This window comes from Pelophylax lessonae (genome assembly GCF_965119305.1).
Source record: "Pelophylax lessonae genome assembly, chromosome: 11".
NCBI lineage: Eukaryota > Metazoa > Chordata > Amphibia > Anura > Ranidae > Pelophylax > Pelophylax lessonae.
In genome coordinates, this window is record NC_138778.1 from 26,847,108 (window position 1) to 26,862,053 (window position 14,946).

Here is a 14,946-nt window from a genome sequence, read left to right on the forward strand (position 1 = left end):
GCTGATGCGGCCCTCAATGAAATTGAGTTTGACACCCCTGCCTTAGACCATTCAGAGTAAGAATCATTAACCACTACTCTCTGAATTCAAGTCTTTTAGCCAATTTTCTATCCACTTACAAACTGATTTTTGCAGGCCATTAGACTTAACCTTACACATTAGCCGCGTATGGGGAAATGTGTCAAACGCTTTTGCAAAATCCAAGGATAAATAAAAAGAAATCAGGTTTGTTTGCCAACTTCTGTCTTTCATGAATCCCTGCTGTCTGTTGCTTCAAATATTTTTTTAAAAAGCAAGAACTCATTTATGTGGTCTTTTATTAAACTCTCCAGTATCTTCCAAACTATAAAAGTTAAACTAACAGGTCTATAGTTACTTGGGCAAGACTTTACTTCATTTTTAAATATAGACACCCCAATCCAGTTGTACTATTCCAGTCATCAGAGGCCTTAAAAAATAGAAACAATGGCTTTGAAATGACAGAGCTCAATTCTTTAAGGATCAGAGGATGTCTGCCATCCACTCCAGATGCTTTATTCACCTATATGCTGTCTAAATATTTCTGGACCATATCAATTTTTAGCCATTGTGGATCATTTGGACTGGTTTTGCACAGGGCAGCCCGGATCCTCCTACCATCCCCATTATGGACATGAGGTCAATACCATCCCCATTATGGACATAAGGTCAATACCATCCCCATTATGGACATGAGCTTCCCCACGCTCCTTTGTATACGCAGAGCAGAAGAAGGTGCATGCTTAGACCTGACCTTTTTACTATTAATATATTTGAAGAATTTTTTGGGGGTTTGTCCTACTATCTTTTGCAATCTGTTGTTAGGTGTTATTTTTTGCATCCTTGATTTCCTTCCTACATATTCTGTTATATTCTTTGTAACATTTAATGGATGATAGTGTTACTTCATTTTTATATTTTTTAAAAGCTCTTTTCTTATTATTTATATATATTTTTTTTTTTTACTTTGGCTGTGAGCCACATAGGTTTTAATTTTAGCCTTTTAAAATTATTGCCCATGTTAATATATTTTGCAGTGAGTTTGCATAAAGTCTTTTTGAAGAATTCTCATTTCTGTTCTGTGTTCATCGATGCCAATATTCCCTCCCAGTCTAAGTCTTGGAGAGCATCCCTCATCCTTGGAAAATTTGCTCTCTTAAAGTTGTGTTTTTATCTTTCCAGTATGCACTTGTTGCTTACAGCTAACATTAACCAGTTCCAGGCCGCCCACAGCAGTTTTACTGCAGCAGGCAGCCCCTCCTGTGCAAATCGATGTAGGACTAGGTTTTGACAGGTACCCGCACCTGCTTCCGGCTCACTTTGCCACGGCGAATTCCAAGGCCCCCTTCTCCTTAGTTCTCTTTGTGTACCAAAGCCTCAAATTAACCTATTTTGGTTGGCAGACTTCTGGCATTGGTGAACAAACACTTTAATTCATTGTCACATTTTGTTACATAGTTACACAGTTACATAGTAGGTGAGGTTGAATAAAGACAATAGTCCATCCAGTTCAACCTGTGTAGGTGTGTGTGGCTGTAATCATCTCACATACCCCTGAATGTTCTGATCCTTGAGATGCAAGTCTAAGAGTCTTTTGAAAGCCACCATACTACCCGCAGAAACCACCTCTTGGGGTAGAGAATTCCACAATCTTGTAGCCCTAACAGTAAAGAACCCCCCATGTTGCCTGAGGTTAAAACGCTTCTCCTCTAATCGCATTGTATGCCCTCGAGTCCTCATGCAATCCCTTCAAATGAACAGCTTTTTTTCTAAGCTGGGACCCCCATTAAGATATTTATAAATTGCTATCATGTCCCCCCTCAGACGTCTCTTCTCCAGGGAGAAACACTTATTTTGCATTATTTTTTATTTTAGTACAAATAGTACCATTTCCAATGATTGTTTGTAACATGGGAACCTTCTTATCACATGCAATAGCCCTCCCCCCATCTTTCCCCATTCCACCCACCAATAGGGACTGACCCCTGTCTGACCTGTCTGCCCCATTATAATGAAAATTCACCCTTCCACCTCAGTCCTAGTTTAACTACTTGCCTTCTGTGCACTTAAACACCCTTCCCATCCAGGCCAATTTTCAGCTTTCAGCGCTGTCACACTTTGACTGACAATTGCGCGGTCATGCTACACTGTACCCATATGAAATTTTTATCATTTTTTTCACACAAATAGAGTTTTCTTTTGGTGGTATTTAATAATCTCTGGGTTTTTTATTTTTTACAAAAAATAAGAATAAAGACAGAAAATTTAAAAAAAAAAAAAAGTTTTTCTTATTTTCTGCGAGTAAATTTTGAAAATAAATTTTTCTCCTTCACTGATGTGCGCTGATGAGGCGGCACTGATGGGCACTGATAGGCTGCACTGATGGGCACTGATGAGGTGGCACTTATGGGCACTGATGAGGTGGCACTTGTGGGCACTGATGAGGAGGTACTAATATGCCGCACTGATGAGCACTGATAGGCGGCACTGATAGGCGGCACTGATGAGCACTGATAGGCGGCACTGCTGGGCACTGAGAGGTGGCACTGCTGGGCACTGAGAGGTGGCACTGAGAGATGGCACGCTGGGCACTGAGAGGCGGCACTGACGGGCGGCACTGATGGGCACTGAGAGGCGGCACTGATGGGCACTGGCGGATGGCACTGATGGACACTGACGGGTGGCACTGATGAGCACTGATGGGCGGCACTGATGAGCACTGATGGGCAGCACCATCAGTGCCCACACTCAGTGCCCATAGTGCTGCCAGTCAGTGCTCATCAGTGCCTAGATGAGCAGGCACTGATGGGCACTGACTGGCAGCACTATGGGCACTGATTGTGGACATTGATGGGGGACACTGATGGCGGGCACTGTGGGCACTGTTGGGGGAAATTTGTGTATTTTTTTTACCTTTTAGTAATCAGGGCACTGGTGATCAGTGCCCTGATTACATGTCTCTGTGTCCCCGGCGCTGTGAGGCTCCCCCTCCTTCCTCACACTGCAGGCTCCGTGTGAGGAAGGAGCGCCGGCGATGAGAGATGATCTCATATGTTTACATATGAGATCATCTCTCATTGGATGGTCCGATCACGTGGTGAATGGCCGCTGTGATTGGCCATTCACCACGATCTGTGATCGGCTGTGTCCAAGGGACACGGCCGACACAGATTTTCCCCGATGCGCGCTCGCGGGAGCGCGCGGGGAGACTGCTTCTGGGAGGCCGTTTAAAAACGGCCTCCCGAAAATTCGAGTCGGATGGGATGTAGTTAAACACTCATCCAGACCACCCATAAACCTCTCCCCCAGCACAGCAGACCCCCTTCCATTTAGGTGCAAACCATCTTCAGCATATAGGTTGTACCCCAATGAAAAGTCAGCCTAGTGTTCTAGAAACCCAAGTCCTTCCTTCTTACACCAGGTTTTTAGCCATGCATTCAGCTTTCTAATCTCCCCCCGTATTTCCTGTGTGCGCAGGCAATATTTCAGAGAATATCACCTTGGAGGTCCTTTCCTTACCTAGTTCTTTAAAGCGGAGTTCCGGGCACGAAAACGTTTTTTCACTAACATACCCCCGGGACAGTCAGGGCTAGTACATTCCACAATGGATAGCCTGTGATCTGTCCCGGTTCGAACTTACCTGCAAGAAGAAATACTCACTTATAAAATTTCTTCTCCAGCGTTGCCATCTCTGTTGTGGGCAGCTGAAGCCGGCGTGATCCTCTTCTGCGTCCTCTTCCATGTCTTCTTCTCCCAGAATGCGCCTGCATCGGCCCCTCTCGTCACTTCCGGTGCGGCGCCGCATTCCTCCACAGCTTCTGGGCATGCCCAGAAGCTGTTTAGCAGGGAATGCGGCGTCGCCCCGGAAGTGACGAGCGGGGCCGGGGCCGGTGCCGTCGCATTGATTCCTGGGAGCGATGACGTTCAGCTCCCAGGAATCATCGCAAGAAAGGAAGTGACGGCGGAGCCGCGGCACAGAGGGAGGAAGTGCAGAATAGGTGAGTATTTTCTATCTAGAATTACAAGGTGAGTAAAAAAAAAAAATTTATACCTAACTATTCAATTCCTTTTCAGGTGAAGAAGATCCAGCGGATGGGCACAAAATCGATTAGGTCGATTTTGTGCCCGGAACTCCGCTTTAAATTGATTCTTAAAAGAAGCCTCCACCTTCCATGTATTCTGTCATTGGTTCCAACATGGACGAAGACAGCTGGGTCATCCAGGGATGCCACCTCTGAGCTTGCCACCTCCACATCCTCACTCAACTTGGCAAATCTGTAGGCATCATTCCCTTGCATGGGTCACTTTCGACAGAGGGTATACTGCAGCAGGCTGGCTCGGCTGCGCGAATCGCCGTACCTGTACGGCAATCCGTTGGCTCGATCCTGTGGGGCATGCGCGCCCCCCCATTAGCCAGTGGGGAAGCTTATTCATGGGGCCGGCAGCCATGATTGCCATCGGGCACCCGCGATCGCTCCCTGTGGAGAGAGAACAACGATCTGCTGTTGTAAACACAGCAGACCATTTTTCTCTCCGGAATGAACACAAAGCGCCTGTGTTCCTCCTATTTAGGATCACAGGTCTCTGTGTTGATTCCACAAGTCTCTCCCCCCACAGTTAGAAAACACTCCCTAGGCATACACCTAACCCTTTGATCGCCCCTGAGTTAACCCCTACTCTGCCAGTGTCATTATTACAGTAACAGTGCATATTTTTAGCACTGATTACTGTAGTAATGTCACTGGTACCCCCAAAAATGTAAAAAATGTCAGTTTGGTGTCCGTTCTGTCGACGCAATGTCGCAGTCCCGCAAAAAATCGCTGATCACCGCCATTACTAGTAAAATATAAATAAAAATGACATGAATCTTTCCCCTAGTTTTTTACCAAAAATATGTAGCAGAATACAAATTGGCTTAAAACGCTGAAAAAATTTGATTTTTACATTTTTTTAAATGGGAATGTTATATAGCAGAATGTGAAAAATATTGTTTTTTTTCAGAATTGTGGCACTTTTTTGTTTATAGCGCAAAAAATACAAATCGCACAGGTGATCAAATACCACCAAAAGAAAGTCCTATTCGTGAGAAAAAGATGATATCAATTTTATTTGTGTACAGCGTCGCACGACCCCGCAATTGTCTGTTCAAGTAACGCAGTGCCGAATCGCAAAAAATGGCCTGGTCATTAAAGCGGTTGTATCCTCATAAACAAAAACAAAAACAAAAAACAATGCAGGAGAAAGGCATAATGAGCTAGTATGCATCGCATACTAGCTCATTATGAAATACTTACCTTAAAACGAAGCCCCTAAACGGTCGGCCGGACACCACTGAGGGAGCCCTCAGCGTCTCTTCCGGGTTCAGCGGCTCCAGCGTTGTGAGCCGTGATGACGTCACTCCCGCGCAATGCGCGGGGGAGTTTACTTTTCGTCAAGGAACCGGCAAAGAGCTCTGAAGGTCCTCCGGACCTTCAGTGCGCATGCGCCGCTGGTGTCAACGGCTGCATGCAGGGTGAATATCTCCTAAACCGTGCAGGTTAAGGAGATATTAATTTTACCTACAGGTAAGCCTTATCATAGGCTTACCTGTTGGTAGAAGTTTAATGGCGGAGTATACTACCGCTTTACGGGAAAAAATCTTCTGGTCCAGAAGTGGTTAACTAAAAAACACCCAGACTTTAGAAAGAACCACTTTAAGGGGAAGCAGTTTGCTGAACACCTCCCCAGAAAAAAAATATATATCTACGGCCCTACGAAAAAAGTATCACATACCAGAAAGAAGAACATTTAAATCAGCTGAGTAATGCTAGTTCAAATATTTCTGAGCCTAAAGCTAAGCAATTATGAAGGGTCAGAGCAAAACAAAAAAGTTGGTTTAGTTCCATAAAATGTTTAACCAGGATCAAAATGATGAATTTGCTGTAATATTTAGTATGCCAAAAGGCACCCGGGTCTAAATGTTATTGCAGATTGAATTAAGTTTTGTATTACAAAGATTAAACAAAAAAAATACTTGGCTGAAAAGTAATATTTACTCTTCAGTTAAAGGGATTCGAAGGATTCAAACTTCCTTAACCTCACCATTTTCTGTTTGTTAATCTTTTGAATCCCTGATCCTTTTTTCCCCCTAAACCCCCATGAGTGTTTTTTTTTTTTTTTAATTTTTGGAAATTTCTCAGTTCTATACCTTATTATATTTTAGTGCTTGTAGTCTAATGATAGCGCTTTAACCTCTTGCCGACCATGTAAGACATATACACTTTTTGTCGAAAGTTTAAAGACACCTGCCTTTACATGCACATGAATTCCAGTCTTATGGGCCATACACACAATAAGATTTTCTGAAGACTTTTTCCTTTAGACTTACCAAAACCATATAATATGAGGTCAAAACTAAACACTTTCAATTTGTATGCAATCTGGCAGGCCCTTGCACTACATAGAAAAGGAAAAAGTCTTCAGAAAATCTTATAGTGTGTATGGCCCTTTAGTCCCCTTTCACACAGGCTTTCCAAACCTGTCCACCTGTCAATTTTTACTGGCGGACCGGATCGGATGCTTCATGCAGCCCTATGGAGCGGTGGATGTCAGCAGAGACATTTCCGCTGACACCAACTGCTACAGATGGAAACCCTATTTTCCTTACGACTAGAGTAGGGGTCTCCAAACTGTGGCCCGGGGGCCAGATGTGGCCTTTGCTTGCCTTTATCTGGCCCTCAGGGCACTATTTCTCCCACTGGTATGATGCACTATTCCTGCTCGCTGCTTCAGTTATCGCACCCAGGGCCACAGCTCACATGGGCTGGAGAGAGTACCGGTTCTAATGGCAGACCCACATCAGGCCACAGGCCTGGAAAGTAGATATGAGAGCACAAAGACCACTCTGGTGTTGAAATGTCCTCACAATCAGAAGGGTGCAGGTTAGGTCCGTAGTCCCGACAGCTGTGCAATTAAGAAGAAGGCAACCGCACACCAACTTGAGAGTGATAGTAGATGATAAAAACCATTTATTGAATATCCATAAAATCCAAAACGACAAACCAGGGACAGGAAGGTAAAAAACAGTTGACGCGTTTCACGAAACTATGTTCGCTTAGTCATAACCGGTTATGACTAAGCGAACATAGTTTCGTGAAACACGTCAACTGTTTTTTACCTTCCTGTCCCTGGTTTGTCGTTTTGGATTTTATGGATATTCAATAAATGGTTTTTATCATCTACTATCACTCTCAAGTTGGTGTGCGGTTGCCTTCTTCTTAATTGCACAGGCCTGGAAACCTTGTTACACTAGTTTTATTTACATTTTTTTTTTTTTTTTTTCATTTGTCATGATCCAATATACCAGGGGTCTTAAAACTATGGCCCTTCAGTTGTTCAGGAACTACAATTCCCATCATGCCTTGTGAATGTCAAGGTTTTACAATGCCTCATGGGATGTGTAGTTCCGCAACAGCTGGAGGGCCGTAGTTAGAGGATCCCTGCAATATACAGTGCTTTAAAAGTCCCATCGCCAAGGGGAATTTTCTTTCTTCTATAACATACAAGAGATGTGGCATAGGCAAAGTCTAACCACCAGCATCTCCGGAAAGTGAGTAATGCTTAGGCCACTTTTTTTTTTTATACAAGACAGAGGCAATATGATTTTAAAAGAAAACTTGAGTTCTGCTTTAAGCTACAGTGGGAACCTTAGTAGGAGTAAGAGAAATCAACATAAAGCTTCCCACCTCCATCCAACTTCCTAATGACTATGTCCACAGGGCTCTAGAGGAGGGGGGCCTCTCAGTGTGCACAATGTAAGTATTGCTCCTTCTAATTAAATGTATATTACTGATTCAACAGACTTCACTTCTTATTTACATTTATTGGTAATGACTCGGCTGTTGTGCGGTAGCTTTCCATTTTCGGAGATAATTAAGCTTATGCTGGACAAGATATCTTGGAATAGGTATATTTATGATTAAAATACTATTATTGGATGCAAAATTTATGAATATTTTTCGCTGGCATTCCTCAATTAAAAACAGCATTACCGACTTTTTTTTCCTTGATCGGCTTATCTTGTTGCTAGGGGGTAAGCAATTTTCTTCCTCCTCCTTCGGTGCCGCGGAGAGGTACGTCACTTCCTGCGGCACACAGGCTCCTGGGAGATGTCATCATTCCCAGGAGTCTGTGGGGAGGAAAATTTGAATACAGAGCGGACAGCTGACTTAGAGGAGGCAGGGCTGAGGCGGGACGGAGTTGCAGCCATGTCATTGGGTCCTTACAGAAGGCGGGGCGGGGCATATGGGAGAGCTGAGAGGAAGCTCAGTTTAATGAATATTCAGATATTAGGGGCAATGGCAACCAAGAGGGTTTACATAAGCCAAGCAGAAGATGAATTCAATTAAGTAAATTTAAGGTGGATTGTGTCCTCAAGTCAACTTAAATTTAGAATTTTCATGTTTTAGGCTCCATGTACATGGGCCGTTGGAAATGGCCGTTTAGGAGCAGCATGTTATCTTATCTGTCCATGTACACAGGGTCGTTTACAGTCATTTGCAGGCAGTTGAGTTCAGGGACGTTTTTTGGAACGCAATTATTTGCGTTCTAACGTGTGTTTCCCGGCGTTTCAAACGCAAAAACGCGACCCGAACACGGCCAAACGCGATTGAACGCGTTCACCCGCGTTTAGCGCTTGTGTTTTCAGGAGGCCTTGATGGTCTCGGCCTCGGTGGTTATGCTCAGGGCTAGGACAAGGGGTGGGCAAGAGGGACAGTTGCTCCTGGTGCAGTGGAACTGGGGGCTACAGAAAAAGAAAGAATTATAGCTACTTTAGGGCTCTAAACCAAACCTACACAGAGCTGGGTCATTGTAAATACACTTGTACATTTAGACCAATGCTGGAGGCCACCTTCTCACTGCTCACTCACTTACTCCAGATCAGTGGCTGGCAACCAGTTCTGTCACACCATGCTTCAACATGTCCACTCTTCATATCATACACCCACAGCTGACCTGTAAAACACACCTTGCATGCACAACTACCTTCTAGATGCAATGCACACTCCATGCAAACCATGAGACGCCATTCTACAGCTTTGCCCTGGGCGCTGGACGAACCTGACCCAGTACTGGTAACGCTGCATCCATGTGTCTACCTTGCCATTCTCTTTCCATTATTTATTCCTTAATTTTTGTTTTTTTAGGTTCATTTAATTGGGTTGTTATCATTTGAGGGGGTGTTCTTTAGCCAGGTGCCTTCAGACTTTAATGTACCTTAATTGCACAAAAGCCTATCTGGGGGAAACTGGACAGGTTTACTGAACACTTTAAAAGGTCATAGCCAAATTTTTTTTTTTTGGACACCTTGAAATCCCTTTAGCCATTCTGAAACAGAGCTCAAATATGTCCCTCTTGTACCCAGAAAATTTGTCCAAAGAATGCTCAGTCCATATGAGTCCACTCAAAACCTATACTTCAGATCTTAACGGTTGCCAACAAGCTGAATCATCTGTCGGTTTTTTATATTACACACATACGGAGGCCTTTCCATCAGAGTGCTTGACTCTCCTACCAAGGCCATAACAATGTCTCCTTGCTTTAGGGGGAGAGAAGGAGAAAGCAATATAAAACGAGATAAAGATGGTTTCATAACCACAGGCACCGATCATGTTTTTAATATATGGAGTGGGAATCATCATAAGTCAACTTAAAAGACTAAAAGAAGGATTGAAGGTTGCTTTGTGATAAACGAGTTCTGTGATTGCTAAGATTGCTAAAAGTTCTTACAAAAATATATCCAAACGACATTGTAAAAAAAAACCCTACAATTATTAATTATCAACATAAAATAGAATTACAGTTGTCTAATACTGACACTTATTTCGCCTAAGCATTATAATATTAATAATAGTTTTGTAAAATTAAGATAAACCAAAAACTATATTCTAGCATCATCCACTGCCCTTGAAACTTGCTCTTTCCTTTCAAGGTCAAACCTCAAAACTCCCATTAAAACTCCAGAATCACAAACCTCTAAGTCTGCTGTGTAATATTACCTATTAATATTACTTATTAAAATATCACTTATTAATTGAGTATAACCTCCTCTTAGTTCGTCTTCTAAGCAGTGCTTTCAATGTGGTCAATATTATCAAGAATATTAATAAATAGATTAATAGATTATTACTTATTCGAGATAACCCCTCTTGGTTTTTCTCCTTAGCAATTCTTTCAAAGTAGTCAATATTATGGAGATTATTAATGGCAATAATAATACCATACCAGTAGAATAGTAATAAAACAACTTTTGAAGGCAATGACAGGACATGTCTTAAAGCGGAGTTCCACCCTGGATTTCTTTTTTTTTTTTTTTAATACCCCCGGGACAGTCAGGGCTAGTGCATTCCACAATGGCTAGCCTCTGATCTGTCCCGGGTTGCACTTACCTGTTAGGACAAATACTTACCTTGCAAACGTCTTGTCCAGCGCTGCCATCTCAGATGTGGGCAGCTTGAAGCCAGCGCGTCTTCTTCGGCGTCTTCTTCCGCCTTCTTTGGTCCCACGATGCTCTGCGCCGGCCCCGACGTCACTTCCGGGTCGCGCGCGTCATCCCTCCACAGCTTCTGGGCATGCCCAGAAGCTGTTTAGAAGGGGATGACGCGCGCGACCCGGAACTGACGTCGGGGCCGGTGCAGGCGCAATGATTCCTGGGAGCTATGACGTCCAGCTCCCAGGAATCATTGCAGAGCCAGGAAGTGACGACGGGCCGCGGCCGAGGAAGGAGGAAGAAGGAAGTAAGGTAAGTATATTTTCTTCGCTACGAGGTAAGTAAAAAAAAAAAAAATATGCGATTATCCATTTCTTTTTCAGGTGACCCGGAGCGAGAAGATGGAGGTAAGTATAAAAATAGGGTGGAACTCCACTTTAAAGAGACTCCTTTGTCAGACCAATAATTTATATTCAAGATGATTTCCCCCATTTATTGTTATTTATCTGTAAAAGCCTCCCTTGTGTAGACAACTAAAAGTCCTAAAACTGTTGCTGGGAGCCACCATCTTGGATGTGATATCAGCAGCCTCAAAGTTGTCACTCAAGGGACATAGCAAGGGACACACATGTATGATATATACATACATGTGTGTGTATATAAATACACCCCTATACACAAGTTTAGATGTTTTGCCTGACTCCAAAGACCACAAAAAAATGCCCAAAAAAACTCCTGCGCCAAAAAAAAAAAAACGCCCAGGTGTGTTATTGCAGGCTTTTTTTTTGGGCGTTTTTTTGTGGTCTTTGGAGTCAGGCATGACATCTGAACTGTATAGGGGTATATATACACACACATGTATGTATAAATACACCTACACATATATAGGTGTGAAAATAGCAGAACACTATGCTTGCGCTAATAAAATAATTAACACCCATATGGCTCCGCTCCTTTCACACCTATATGTGTGTAGATGTATGTATACATACATGTGTGTCTATATATACCCCTATACACAAGTTCAGATGTTTTGCCTGACTCCAAAGACCCCAAAAAAATGCCCAAAAAAAAGCCTGCAATAAAACACCTGGGCGTTTTTTTTTTTTTTTGCGCAGGCATTTTTTTGGGCATTTTTTTGGGGTCTTTGGAGGGAGGCAAAACATCTGAACTTGTGTATTGGGGTATATATATATATATACACACACTTATATGTATTATACACATACACACATATAGGTGTGATAGGAGCGGAGCCATATGCCTGTTAATTATTTCATTAGCGCAAGCATAGGGTTCTGTTATTCTCACACCTATGTATGTGTAGGTGTATATATACATACATGTGTGTGTATATATACCCCTATACACAAGTTCAGATGTCATGCCTGACTCCGAACTTGTCCTCAAAAAAGCCCTATAAACGCCTGCAGCAAAAAGCAGGCTGACCGGAGAGAAGCCATATCGCTGTTCTGTAAGTCACATAAGAGAAAACTATCTTTTCTCTATAGCGGTCAACCTGAAATGGAAGGGTTTGGTCACCCTGCCATAGCAGTCAGTGTCAGTTCACCCTACACTACACTACGGTCACCCTGGCACTTAACACTTTCCCTACAGAAACTTGATTTTTGAAGCTAACTAAAGTGGAAAATAGCACCCTAACTACACTAGATATCCCTTTCCTCACACTAATAATTGCTAAATGACACTTTGAAGCAGAAGTAACAGAACTGCTTCCACTCTCTTCCATGTCCCTGTATTACAATGCTAGGAATTTGGCGGGGCTATCTTATATACTGGGGGGCGTATTCACTAATGATTGGCCTCTGGACCCCCTAGTCACTGCAATCACATTCCTAGCATTCTCCTGCCCCCTCAATTGGCTTTTACTAATGGTTCTGGTCCAATCACAGGCTTTTAAAGCCCATTTCCTGGCCCATTGCATTTTGGTCAGTTCTGGTTGCCGAATTCCGAACTTTTTCAGCAAAAAGTTCTAAATTCGGCCGAACCTTGAACAGTCAATGTTCGGGTCGAACCAATGGTCGACCCAAACCGTTCGATCATCCCTAGTGACAAGCTGCATCTGGTGACTGCGGTGGCAAGCTAGTGACAAGCTGCATCTGGTGACTGAGGTGGCAAGCTAGTGACAAGCTGCATCTGGTGGCTGCAGTGGCAGGCTAGTGACAAGCTGCATCTGGAGACTGCAGTGGCAAACTAGTGACAAGCTGCATCTGGTGACTGCGGTAGCAAGCTAGTGACAAGCTGCATCTGGTGGCTGTGGTGGCACGCTAGTGACAAGCTGCATCTGGTGGCTGTGGTGGCAAGCTAGTGACAAGCTGCATCTGGTGGCTGCAGTGGCAGGCTAGTGACAAGCTGCATCTGGAGACTGCAGTGGCAAACTAGTGACAAGCTGCATCTGGTGACTGCGGTAGCAAGCTAGTGACAAGCTGCATCTGCTGGCTGTGGTGGCACGCTAGTGACAAGCTGCATCTGGTGGCTGTGGTGGCAGGCTATAGACAAGCTGCATCTGGTGGCTGCAGTGGCAGGCTAGTGACAAGCTGCATCTGGTGGCTGTGGTGACATGCTAGTGACAAGCTGCATCTGGTGACTGCAAGGGCAGGCTACAGTGACAAGCTGCATCTGGTGGCTGTGATGGCAGGCTAGTGACAAGCTGCATCTGGTGGCTGTGGTGGTAGGCTAGTGACAAGCTGCATCTGGTGGCTGCAGTGGCGGGCTAGTGACAAGCTACATCTGGTGGCTGCAGTGACAGGCTAGTGACAAGCTGCATCTGGTGACTGCAAGGACAGGCTACAGTGACACGCTGCATCTGGTGGTTGCAGTGGCAGGCTACAGGGACACACTGCATTTGGTGGCAGACTACAGTGGCAAGTGATACTGATTCTGCATTATGGTGAGCTGAAGTATTTGATTACATACACTATATTTTCAAAAGTATTGGGACACCTGCCTTTACACACACATGAACTTTAATGGCATCCCAGTCTTGGTCTGTAGGGCTCACTATTGAGTTGGCCCATTCTTTGTAGCTATAGCAGCTTCAACTCTTCTAGGAAGGCTGCCTACAAGGTTTAGGAGTGTGTCTCGAGGAATATTTTCCCATTTGTGAGGTCAGGCACTGATTTTGGATGAGAAGGTCTGGCTCGCAGTCTGTGCTCTAATTCATCCCAAACGTGTTCTATCGGGTTGAGGTCAGGATTCTGTGCAGGCAAGTCAAGTTCCTCCACCCCAAACTCACTCACCCATTCCTTTATGGACCTTGCTTTGTCTAGGTGTTCCTTTTCTGAGTTTTATTGGGCAGAACTTGGAAGGGGATAGGGAATATGGGATACCCCAGAACAGAAGAACTTAAACTTCAATAAACATGAGGACTAATAACCTTCTGGCTGCTCTTGCTCAACCCTTAGAAAATGCCCACCTGGTTCCTGGTATAGTAAGTAGCTGTCCCCCCTCCATCCCTGGAGGGTTTTGGGGTGGACGTGGGCCCTGCCTTGGAAGGACCCCCAGGTTCCCAAGGAACGGTGGACCCCTGGGTTCCCCTCCTTACCACAGGCACCCCCCTTGTCAAGTCCCTCACCCTGGGGGTGTGACGTGATTAGGCCATCACCAGGGCACTCAAGGCAATTGCGCAGTATCCGGAAGGAAGGCCCAAGGCATCCAGAAGATAATCAAGTACTGGTGTGGACACAAGCGTCCCCGTTCCTGTGACTTGACAAAGCGCATGCGTGCAAAATGCATAGTCACCGCAGCGGGGACGCCTGCGCTCCACACCTAGTTCCCTTCTGGATTAGTGGCTTTCCTTCTGTATACTGCGCGATTGCCTTGAGTGCCCTGGTGACGGCCTAATCACGTGCCGGCAGTGTCCAGCTTTGCCCATCTTCAGCCACCACCTCTGTGAGCCTCGGAATCTGCCGTTCCTGGGATTCTTCCATCTGGCACCCTTACTTCCATCAGTGCCCTCGCCCTCTCTAAGACCCGGTGTGATAATGTGCCTCCATGTTCCTGGTTTTCTCCCTTTTTTATATATATTCTTAATAAACCATTTCATTGTCAATTGATTGCTGATCTCGGATCCTCCTCTGACAATGTTGTTTGTCAGTTTCCGTGCGCTGTCAACTATTGCTGTACATAGAAGTAACAGCGTTCTCTCATACCGCATTCTGGGGAGATACATCATACCCTGTAGCTTGTGATGGTAAAGCCACTGTGATTAAAAGAATGGCTGGCTAGATCATCATTAAAGGCTATCTGACATAATGACTAGCTTTGCTCTTTCCGAAGTTTCGCCCTCTTTGTAGTGATGTTTAAGATGCGCTCAGAGCCAGGATGTCTGCCGGAACAAAGTATCACTAACTATTTTCCATCGCCGCTCTCCTAAATGCTGAATGGCAGACGCGTTGTCATGTTCTGCACTGTCTGACTGGAATAAGAAAGTGCCAATT